This window comes from Halyomorpha halys, unplaced genomic scaffold, assembly GCF_000696795.3.
Source record: "Halyomorpha halys isolate HHAL.00 unplaced genomic scaffold, Hhal_1.1 Scaffold733.1, whole genome shotgun sequence".
In the NCBI taxonomy this organism is placed as follows: Eukaryota; Metazoa; Arthropoda; class Insecta; order Hemiptera; family Pentatomidae; genus Halyomorpha; species Halyomorpha halys.
Window position 1 is genome coordinate 17,695 of NW_027108463.1, and position 12,842 is coordinate 30,536.

Below are 12,842 nucleotides of genomic sequence, written 5' to 3' on the forward strand. Positions count from 1 at the left end.
CATATATGTGTGTGTGTTGTTATATTATTTTAATATAATACTATAGGTTTTATATGTTTCTGTTTCAGACAACATGAATTTTAAAATTGTTATATTTTATAAACATAAAATCCTGATATATACAGGAGAGTGCCTGATATTTCTTTAACATAAGTAGAATGTTTAGTTTTAGGTTTGACAGATATGCTTTCAGAGATGAAACCACTCAATTTCAGATCGTCTTTTTATTTAAACTAATCAATTTGTAAAAAAAAAAAAAAAAAAAAAAAAAAAAAAAAAAATAGGATGAGCAAAGGAGTATAATGATGCAGTAGGAGGAAGATGTCACACATAATGCTAGGACCCTGTCAGAGTGCACAACCGGATGGAGGCTTCATTGGGTCACAGTGAAGCTCGTCAAGGCGAGGAGGCTTTGACACAGAGATGAGTTCTTGAGCCAATTAATGATGATCATATAAAGTTATAGTAGAAGGAACTCTGAAATTCAAAAGATAATAATATACTTAATAATTTCTGTATGGTAATCTTCTCAAGTTCTTAATTTTATTTTATGGATCATTAAAATTCAAGTACTTAAAGAAAAAAACATAAATAAATATAATAAAGAACACTATAAAGTTAATATCTCAGTTTTCTTTCTTTATCTGAAACGACGCAACATCCCATTACTGGCCCTGGTTTCCTCAACTACTCTTCCTCAGAAAGAGTGGTAATCCTCCGGTTCCAAACATCAAGGAGTTTTGTATACTCTGAGGTGATATTGAACCCTTAAAGTTTAGTGAATTCTCTTTTTCTGATACCATTTTTTTTTCATTTGTAGGTTTCTTTGTTATTTTTGAATCCTCCATTTTGTCTAATACAGATTCTGCTTTGTTCCACTATGTAGGGCTCATTTCAGATGCAATATGTTTTTCAGTATTTCTCAAATAAATGGCAGTCTTCCCTTCCTGATTATAACATGTATACTTCACTCAACAATAATTTTTCTTTCCATTGTTAATACCATAAAAAAAAACATAGGATTCTAAGGATCATCATTTCCAACAACATTTTTTTTTTTTTTTATATTGTTGAACTTATTTTAGAAGTCAATATTTAACATAAAGTTTATTATAGCTTGGTCTAATTTTTCCATTCATCTTGATTTTAGCTTGTTTTTCTAACTTCTCTGCTCAACATTTCCATACAATCTTTACATGTAATTTTTGACCACTGCCTTTCATCAGGTCCCAATGATGACATTTAGTTAACCCAAAGATTTGATTAGAACACAATATATAGATTACTTAAACACTTTTTGAATTAATAAAAAAAAAGATACTCTGAAAAAATAAATCCAGGATAAACAATTATTTTTCTAAATCTTAATACTTTTTTTCCAAAAACACTTTTTCACATTTTTCCATGATTGTAAATTTTACAATTTATTTACCCCGTATAAGGAAATTTTAGTAACAAGAATCCTCCTACTCCAATATCTAGCACTCTCCTTGTGTATTAATAAATGTATAAAATAGTAATTTAAAAAAATAAATAAATCATGTAACTATCGAATTTTTGAAGTGGAATGCTGCAATTATAAGATCCCTCAATATTTTGATTTTTTGAAATTTTCCATCAGAAATATTTTTATTTCATAATTGTTTATTATTTTACAGAATTTTCGACTGTAATGGCAGGCTTTCTTAACTTAAATGTTTTCAATTGTTTCCTTCCACATTTTCATTTTTGAAATATATTTTTGTCCCAATTACTACATCTAACCTTATTCTCAATTCCTTTTTACTAGGTTTTCCATGTTCTTCTTTATCTTTTTCTCCTTTCTCTCTTCCATTTTTACCCTTCTTTATACATTTTTCAACAAGTTTTAACATTTTTTTCTCCTGGTTATTTAACAATAATAATTTATTATACTCATGCACACCATTAAAAATTTAGTGGAACTACTATATGATAATGATTAAAAAAAAAAAAAAATTACATATTAATTTTAAAGAGATAAATGAACTACTTACAAAACTACCAAAAGTTTTTGCCTTTTTATTCAAAACATTTAAATCTGGTGGATTTGTGATTAACAGGTTTCACGTTATACATCACGTCTGTCCCTTTATTTTGTTTTCACTTCCACAGATTATTTACTCAAAAAGCTGTTAAAAATGGCTTCAAGATATTTGTTGCTTTATTCAGCAATAATCGAGAGTGATAAATTAGTTTTTAATTTGTTCATATTTTCGTTTAGTATTTAAGAAAGCATTGAAAAATTTTGGTTGTTCCAACACTAGTTTCTGAACTGAAATTAGTCAAGCATAAATAATCATATTAATAGAAAAAAAACGTAATTAAAGAAACATATTTTGAATATTATAAAATATTTTAACTCTTTTCATTAAGATTAACTAAAATCAAATGTTATCCCTGATATTTAAGACTCAAGGGTTTATGCTTGGAATCTTCCAATCGCTATCATATAATTTATGTCTCTTCTGAAGCTTTTTCTCTTTTTTTTTTTTTTGGTATTGGTATTGGTATCTAGCGGGGAACAAGTCAAGCAAGTGGGCTTAGTGGTCCTTTTTGCCAACCCCTGGCGGCGACCAGAGTTGCCACTGTATACACATTTTACACATACAAATGCTAAATATAAATGTATTCAAGTCATTAAAAATTCTTGAAACACTTACATACAGACTTTTGTGGATGATTATCAAACAATGGGCAACTTTCAAATCCCTGTTGAAAAAAAAAATGGTTTTCAAGGATCACTTATTGATTCAGGTCAGTTGTAATGTGACCATAGAAAACATTGCTTTCTGATGTACAAAATAAACTAATTATGTTGCAATGTTTTACTAATGTTATTCCTGTCATGAGAACTTCAATTTTCACTGTCATGGCTATCCCTAAGAAATATTTTTTACATTTAAATACACCTTAGTTTTATTTTGATACAAGTTTTGGGAAAAACTGACTTTATTGTACTCAGGTTTCAATTGAATGTTTACAGAAATTATTTCCATTATTTTTTTAATATGTAGAATATTCAGAACAGGGTGTAGTATATTTCAAAAGGAGTCCCTGAAAAAAAAATTTTATGGACAAATTTAAAGCAGAAAAGAGAGAAATTTTAATGGCTTCTGAGACTGAAAAATTATGGTAACCTTGAAGTTCATAACATGACTTTGGAAAAATGAAAACAGAAAAAACAGACTTGTGGGTTTTGAATCACCAAACTGGGGCTGGATCTAGAAAATGTCCATTTGTTTAAAAAAAAAGAATTTTGACATTTTTTTACAAATAATTGTCATTATCCTTGTGAGATGAGATCTTAAAATAAATAACTGCACAGTAATTAAATATTTTGTAATTTTTTCGAAGTTTATTTTACAAATTTTCATAGCTGTTAATGACTTTAATTGTCACGGTTCTATTGATTTTTTAAATAAATTAAATTTAGTTGAAAGATGGACAAAAAAAAAAAAGGTTTGTATGCTATTAATCTAAATTGATTAAGAAGAAACTTGAACCACATTTTTAAACTTACATTCTATATGTTAATAAAAACTGTTTACTAACTTTTTATTTATCCCTTTCACCATAATTGTTTTCCTAGCTTGTTCATTTTCAGATATATTAGGGCCCTATAGTAAATTTTCGGAGGGCAGAAATTAAAAAAGCTATAAGTTTTAAGATCACACTCATGTATCGAGTTTAACTTTTGGAATTTAAGATGTGTTAGGACCCCTTTTTATGTTTTCAGAGATGTAAAAAATAAAAATTCTATTGATATAATGATAAATTTAGTTTAACTTTTTAAATTTTAACAAATTATGATTCTTTACCAATTTTTTGAGGGGTTATTAATTTAAAATGCTATGAAAGCACAATCCTAAAATTGATTGTTAATTTCTATCAATTTTAAAATCAATGTTTTAAAATGGACAACTTAATTTTAATTTCCCAAATACCAATTACAAAATTCTATTAAAAAATATTATTATATTTAACTTACAGAGTAACATAAAAAATATTGAAGATACATTATATTTATTCAGGGTATGAAAATCAGTGATTGATCTGTATGAATAAAAGATGTATTGTGTTGCTTTGCTAATGTAGTATTATCAGATGGTTGGTCAACAAGTTGAGAGAGCCTTATGTCTTCCTCATAGCTTCTATTCCTAATGATCACATGTAATATAGTTCAAACATCAGCAAAAAAATAAATAAGTATACTAGTGTGTGATCTTAAAACAGATAGTATTTTCATTTTCAGCACCTCTGAAAACATAGAAAGGGAGCACAGTGTCATACCAGAGGTGATTTAAGAGTTTTAGGGAAAAAATTTTTTGTCACATCAGAGGTGATATCAGATCATGAAAGGTTAAACAAATACTTTTTTTAAGGAACATTTTAGCACATTTGTCATTTTCAAATTAATCACTAAATAAATTTCCACCACAGTATCTAAAATTATATACTCTGCATACAATTTAAAAATGTATTAGTTACATAAATTTGAAATTCTATCAACTTTATCACCTGTGTCAGAGGCCTGACCACATTCTAATGGGTGTTTAATTTCAATTAAAATTCAATGGGTTGATATTTCATTCAAGTTTTACTTGATAGTGGTCTTAGTTTAGAGCTAACATAAGATCATTCATAATTTTTTTTTTAATTTTGGCAATGATTCTTTTTTAAGTTAGGACCTGAAAATTGCCTATTACTTGAGAATCACCCTCGTACATGTAGTTAGCGACACTTTCAAGAAGTCAGGCATGTCAATATTGATTATTAGATAAATAAGAACGACTAAAATGTTTCTGTGCTAAAATTCATAAAAAATAAATAAATAATAATAATATTCTTAATTTTCTTCAATTGCCATTTATTTTCTAATTTTTCCCTCATTTTGATCTTGAGTAATGGTAATATATTTAATTACTAGGATTGTGCATACTGTCAAATATTTAAAGTGCTCTCCTAAAATTAATCAATATCAGCTCCTACATTCCTCAAAATATTCTCATAATATTCCTAAATTAATCAGAAAATTTGAGGAAAAAATTATTGAAAATTAAGAAAAGTGAAAAATGAAAATCAACATATAAAACATATATGTATGAATGTTATGTATTATTTTATTGTATTTGGACTTAGAAATAATACAGTAACTATCCTACATTATCCTATTGTTACGTCACATATTGTATTGTATTATTGGGTTGTTGCAAAATAAATAGCACTATTTTCATTTAATTTTGAAAATAAAAATAGCATCCCTAACCAGTTCCATTTGCTTCATAATTATTGTCAGGTGCTTCTGCTAAGACAACAGTTTAAATAATTGTAGCTAATTCTGTTTCATCTGTGAACAAACAAGGGTCATTATTCTTCAAATTATAAATTAACATTAAGCAAAGATTTTTTTCAAAATTGTAATCAGTCTAGATAGTTCAGGAAACAGAAGATCTTAACATTTAAGTAAACTATAATTTTATATTCAATTATCAAATTTAATTAAATGTTGTACTGAATTATTAATTAAGTATATTCTAAGTAATATTAAAAGTAAAAGCAAAATTAAGAAGAGATTTCATAACAAAAAACACTTCCTTAATAATTGTAGATGAAGATAGTTCATTTGCAGAATTTCTAGGGAATAAAGAAAAGCTAAAGTTGACTCATCAGTATATTGAGGTTAATGGGGTGAATATATTGTGTGATGACTTACAAAGGTTCCCAACAATGGATTTTCAATATAGGTCTAGAGAAGGGAGGGAATGAGGAGAGATCAAGGTAAGATTGAGTAACAGTGTGAGAGGGATAAATCTTGGAACCATTAATGACCAGTGATCTGAGGTATCAGCCTTAAGACATTGCAAGATCAATTAGTAAAAACAACCTTCTGATTTTTTGGGGGCATGAGATATTAACAAGGTAATGAGCTTTCAGAACTTATATTAAACAATCGGATATAAAAGTGGGTGAATTAGTGCCTTTACCCAATACTAAGCATGATCCTGAGCACATCATGCCTATGATATAAGAGGTACTAGAATATTAGAATTTTTTTTTTTTAAATATGTGAAATATAAATAGTAGGCAGAGATGTACTGGTTTACTAATATGGTCAGCTTAGGAGAGACTGAGGGGATTTTTTTTTTTAATTTTCATTTTCTAACCTCTTTATTTCATATATATACAATTACATAATATATAATACATGATATATATACATTATTATAATACATCTTGTTTTGCTGTATGGCATTATAAGAACAGTTGCAAGGTCCACTGAAGGCGGGTTTACATTGGTGGCATAATAGCCGGGGGACCATTCTAACTAGTGGTGGTGGTGGTGTGGTGACTTCAAGCTGCAGAGCCTGAAGTCCTTCCCTCGGCGAGAAAGTCTACCAAGGGGACTGTGCTTTGCCACCTCCCAGGTCTTGTTGGTTGAGCGATTTCCCTGAAGAGTGGGTTGGCGCAGGCCTTCAGCCCATCAAAGAATTTGATGTACCTTCAGCCTATATATTCTGGCACAGAGAGAAGCTGGAGTTCTTGGTGTATGACAGTGTTTCTGGCCCTCTGTAGTGCTTTTCCATGGAGAATTCTCCAGAGGATGAAGTTCTGGTAGCTCTGCAACTTTTTAAGCGTGGTTTTGTAGAGGTGGCACAGCAGGGGTGCACCACAGAGCAGAGTCGGGTGGATTATTGCTCTGTAGACTTGCAGCTTAAGCCTTAGAGAGAGTTGCGGGGACTTGAGCTGATGATAGAGCCTGCAGGTCTTCAGGCGAGCCAGTTTGAGTTTCTCCCGAACGTGAATGGAGAAGGTGAGGTGCCTATCCAGTGTGACGCACAGGTAGAGAATGGAGGTGTAGATTTTCTGGTCAACTTCATCGACTTTGAAGATGGTAGGCAGTGCCTTCTTTCCTTTTTGGAACATCACAATAGTGTCCTTTTTGCCAGGGTTCACCCTAAACCCAATATTTTTAAGTGCATTAGTGATGGCGGCTGCAGCGTCTAGAGCGTGGGTTAGGGCTGTTTTAGCATTAATGCTGGAAGCGTAGATGCCAATGTCGTCCGCGTAGGCTGCTACCACTGCCTTTGGGTGTTCAATGGCTATCGGTGCCGTGAAGACAACGAATAGTACCGATCCATGAGGTACTTCGCAGGTGGTGGGGACTGGATAGGAGTGGCTCTCGCCAATCCGACGACGAGAGATCTTCTGCTGAGGTAGCTTTCGATGAGTCGGCATAGGTCAGCGGGAAACTTGAATTCCTCCAGTCGGCGCAGTAGGAGTGGGTGAAAACACTCTCGAAGGCTTGGCTGCAGTCTAGTGAGATGAAGGCCGTCGGACAGTTTTTCTTCATCTGTCCTATTGTGTGCGCTTGGAGCTTCGCCAGGTGGTGCTCACAGGCGACTCCCCGTTGGAATCCGGTCTGCTGTGGTGGGATGACGTTTTCCTCTCTGCAGTGTTCCATCTGGTGATGGTTGATGACCTGTTCCAACACCTTGCTCATGTGCGAGAGGAGGCTGATCGGACGATAGTGCTCGGTCGAGTCTCCTTTCTTTCCCGGTTTGAGTAGAGGTACCACGATAGCTCGTTTCAATACGGTGGGAAAGTACGAGATCCGCATGCACTAGTTGAAGATATTGAGTAGGAAGGCTTTACCCTTCCTAGGAAGCATTTTCATGAGTACATATGGGATTCCATTCAGTCCCGAAGCCTTGTTCCCTTTGATGCGTCGAAGTACAGACTCCAACTGGTTGAAAGACGAGAATAGAGGCTTCTCCTTGGTGCTCGGTGGTCCGTTCAGTATCCCTTGCTGCATAGTTTGTGGCCAGGAGTTCGGCCTGTTCCCCCGATATCAGGAGATCGTCGCCTGATTCAGCCTCTTGTTGACGAAGGTCCTCACGAGTCTCCAGTATTGGCGGTGATCATCATGGGTCCTCCGCAGCTGGTCATGCCAGAGCCAGGTCTTCCAGTCCCGCATGAGGCTGGCTATCTGCTGGGTCAGCGCATTGATGGCCGGTTTCAGGCTGTAGTCATGCGTGTGCTGGAAGATGTTGCGAAGGTTGTTTTGCTGACCGATGACAGCGAGAATTAGGCGGTTTCCTAAAGGCATTGGGCTGTGGAGTGAACTTGGGGATGGTAACTTCGGCTGCATCCTGGATAGTGGTGGTGATGACCTCCACCACTGCATCCACCTCCTCCGATGTCCATAATGGCATAACCACAGGGAGTGTTTCTTCGACACTGGACCTGTATCCTTTCCAGTCGCCCTTGTGGAGTAGGTACTTCCTCGCCAGTGGTGTTGCTGGTGTACCTTCAAATGTATAAAGTACAGGCCAGTGATCAGACAGTCCATATGCCAGAGCTAGTCAGTCTGTAACTGTGTGGAGATCCCTGGTCAGGAGTAGGTCCAGCATTGAGGTCCTCGATGGGTAGCCCGCATGTCTGAAGGTGTGCACCCCTAGATGGAAGATGGCCAGCCTGGTCTTGGAGATGTAGGTACCCAGTGGATTATTGCTACCACATAGCCAGGCGGTGTGCCGGGCATTGAGGTCCCCAAGGACCACAATCCCGACTCCTTGCCTGGGCATGTTGCAGTAGTAGTCTCGCTGATGTGAGGCTGTACCTCAGGTGCTTATAGATGCAGGTGAACGTGAACTGGTGTTTGAACCCTATGTCCACCGTGATCATATGAGTACCTTTGGTCAATTCTACTGAGTTCAGGATGAGTCTAGACGGGATGTCACAATGAGGGGGGTCATCACCATCGTCATCATTTGATCCATCCTGGTGCACATTTTCTCTATGAGAGCGGTGATCATCGAAGGCTCCATTTGGGGCTGGCGTCGGCTGAGGTGTTGTAGGAGGTTGTGGTTGTGGTGTGGACTGTATCAGTGGTCCTCGGGTAGTGGCGGTGAAGGCGAGGTCCTTATGGACTGGCTTGCTTGGTTGCCTGGCGGGTGCGGGTACAGTTGTAGCAGTCTGTCTTTTGGATCTTGCCACAGTTATCAGGTTTATCCTTTTAATTGCAATTTTTAAAGAATACAATGTGTTTTTGATTGCAGTGGGGAGGTGACGGATCTGTGATGATCTGGATCAATTCAGTTGTGTGGGTGCGGTTCAGACCATTAATGTCAAATCCATGTAGTACAATTTATTTGACCGTTTTGTGCCCCTAGGTGCAAATGTGTGATATCGCATGTTGTGTTGCTTGAGTAGTTCAATGGCAGTGGTGTGGTCCACTTCGGTGGTGTGGTATAGCCTTGTCTCTTTTCCAGAGTTGTTGGTGGTGAACTTGCTCACCCCAACTGTTGCCAACATCTGCTTCAATGTCATTATTGATACCGCTGGTGAGATTATAACAGGTGAAGGAGGCCTGGGCTTGGGCTCTTCGATGGGTAGGCCAAGAAATGTGTTGTCATCACTGAGTTGGGCGGTCTGTGAGTGGGCCATGGTTGAAGTTCTAGGAGATTCCTGCCGGTCGGCAGGCTGCAGGTGGCTGGCTGCGGGCGCAGGGCAGACTGAGGGGAAAACTTAAACTCTGATTCTAAAAGCTGTAAAGGTGGATCCTTCATGTGTTCAATTGATGCCAGAAGACATTTATTTTAATGTAATATTGCTAGCTTAGATCAGTTCACCTATGAACTATAACTTTATTGCAAGTAAAAGTAACATATACATATATTTATAGAAAAATATACAGAGTATGAAAAGTGTGAATTTTAAAAGATCATTAAACAAAAAATAGTTTGATTTTTTAAAAAAATTTTAGGTGCTACCTAGTGGTGACCTCATGAACTGTATCCAGAGAAACTTTGGCTACCATCAGTAGATTTTGTAAATATAGAAATATTGTTGCTATAAGTGTATTTTGCTGAAAACCAATTTTTTACTAATCCTTGTTTGTATTATTCCTATTGTTGTGAATTGGATTGGTTTGAGCTTTAATGGGTTTGTTATAACAAAAGGTCCTTCATTCTGTCATGAAGATCTGTTTTGAATTTTCCAGATGAACTATACCTCTTCTCAAGCAATTATAAGTTCTGAATCAAGAAATATAAAATTTTAAAAATAATATTATTGGTATTCATTTTTCTAAATTAAAATATTATAATACAGATCATAATATAATAGATATAAATATTTATAGGATTTATATTGAAACAATAACTTTTGATTAAGTACACAGTTAATCATCAAATCCTGCTTCTTATATGTAGCTTATTGGTGAAGGGATTGACTTGAAAAGCAACAAATTATATATTTCTATGAGTCAAATATGACTAAATTTTAGAATTAATATTTAATATGATTATATTTTTATTTTGCAACAACCAAATAAAGTTTAGAAATGCATTTATCTCACTATTACATGTTAAACTATATTGGTTGTGTAAATGATTAATTCATAATATTGGTGAACTCTTGACTTTATGCTTAAAAAACAAAAATACTTTTTACGAAATTTTCTGGTAAAAAAATTAATAATTTTATATTGTCTATCTAATTATATATTTCTGGTTAAAATAAAAAATGAATAAATAAAAAATGAAAGTTCTTAGTTGGGTTCTAAATGCTGTATTGTGGAAAAATTGTAATATGGAATGGATAAAAAACTAACTTCTCCAATGAGGTAAAGATGCTGAGGCTTTTACATCTTCTTTATTATACTTTGCATGTTATTACTGATATCATTCTTGTTGGAAAAATGATCACATAGAATTTTTTTTATTTTATTTTGCATGAGTAAATATCAGTATCCAGACAACCCTCAGAAATGAATTAAAAATGAATAAATAATCATATTTATTTTATTTACAAGTATTTACTTAAAACACCAATCAGCTTGCTTCACAATCATTTGAATATTTCTACCTATAGTTCCTTGAATGTTTCTCAGAAATATTATCTGATGGATTTTGTTTCCATCTGTTCTAAATAATGTTTTAAGATCTGTTAATAATTGTAAAGTTCATTACTATTATATATATATATATATATATATATATGGGAGTGGGTAGCTCACTCATTGGTAAGGTAATAGTCTACTAACTCAAAGGACCTTGGTCTCAATTTTAATCTAGCTGCGGCAGATAATTATTATCTGTTACCTGTAGCCATTGAGTAAGCCCTGTGGGTTTGGGAGCCCTCTGGAGTTCAACCAACCTCATAAAGTAGATGCCCTTATTGGATAAATATCTGGCGGTCGAGCTAGATTCTAACCAAATCATCTCTTCACACAACCGTTGGTCTAGTAACAGTACTTCCTTACAAAGTACTGTAGTAAAAGTACTTCCTTCTCTCTGATTTATATATTCCCATATCTAATTCTTTGGCAGGTATTCATATGATCCTGTGATTACTACCTTATATGGCGTAGTCTTCATAGCCTTTTGGAGTTCTAATTTGTATCTTGCCAGGAACTTTTCCAGGCTGTTACTGTCCCCCATGATTTTTTACGTCAATCAGTTCTGTCCTCTTATCTTCTTCTGATCTTTGGTCTTTAATTAACACCTGTTATCAGTATATCCATTAAAAATGTAATCTTGTAATTGTTTATCTAATATTTTGAGATGACCTAGTTTTTTGTTTTTTTACTGTTAAATTGATACATTTGGTTTTCTATTGAACAATTTTTCACCTTAGATAATATCCAGAGTTGACATAGGTCTTCTATTTCGCAAATATACGGCTATCTCCTCAGAAAAGATGCAGCTAATCAGGGAAATGAATCATGTTTGTATCTAAAATTCCACCATTTTCTTTCCACCAGTTTTTAAATTCTTTGCATTTAAATTCACCACCCCTATCACACCAAATTTTAAATTCTGGAAGATTATGAAAATTTTAACTTCTTTAATATAATGATATTAATATGGTTAATCATTGGCTTCGCCTCATATTTATTCATTGAAATATGTACCTGACAAAAATTATTACAACCATCCAATATTGTCAAAAAATATGATTTGTTATCACAAGTATTCGGGATTTATAGACCCACACTAATCAATTAAAATGAGCTAAAAAGCTATTATGAGTCATAATCCTCATTACGTTCGGAACCACCTATGATATTTTGCTATGGAATAGGAATATATATATATATATATACCTTATGGGTTGTCGGAAGAGAAACACTAAAAAAAAGTAAGAAATCGGGCAGAGTAACAATACACAAAACTACTGAAATAACACTGTTTTATTCTTTCTCTTAATGTGTCTTATATACACTTTGGTTGTTTATTTACATGGGTTGGGAGTGTTAAGGCGGACAATACGCCTTGTCGTATTATAACCCCCCCCCCTACCAGTTTATAACATAATGTTCGTAAACTACAAAAACATAATAATACAAAAAACAAAAATAAAGGTACAATACGTTGAAAGATAAATAAAATAAAATAAAATAACATACTAAAGTACAGAAGTAAGGTTTTAAGCACTAAACATGATAGTAGGGTACACTGAAATCACAAAAAAAATAAAACAAAAGTAAAGCACTTCTTCAGAACAAAAACAAAACAACAAAAAAAATCACATCCACTGGACACTTCTGTGGGTAAGAGAAAACTCCAGAATGTTACTGCACGACCTGGATAGGAACCTTCAACTGTTCAACATGAAGGGTTCTACGTTTTTTAGGTTCCTTGATACTTTTAATAGTCAAATAGTTCAAAACGGTCGCCCCGCCCAATCGATCCAAGATATCCTCAAACCGTGGAATTGGGTATCTCTCGTCAACCTTTTATCGTTCAGTTTCCTGTAGTCCATCACTAGTCTGTACTTAATATATATATATGTGTGTGTGTGTGTGTGTGTGTGTG

At 34.0% G+C, this 12,842-nt stretch overlaps 1 protein-coding gene across 2 annotated transcripts in view; it reads left to right on the forward strand.

Annotated features, from left to right (window-relative positions):
* nAChRalpha6 (nicotinic acetylcholine receptor alpha6) overlaps positions 1 to 12,842 on the forward strand; it is a gene marked incomplete at its 5' end in the record, with an annotated part of 58,504 nt that overhangs the window by 12,216 nt on the left and 33,446 nt on the right.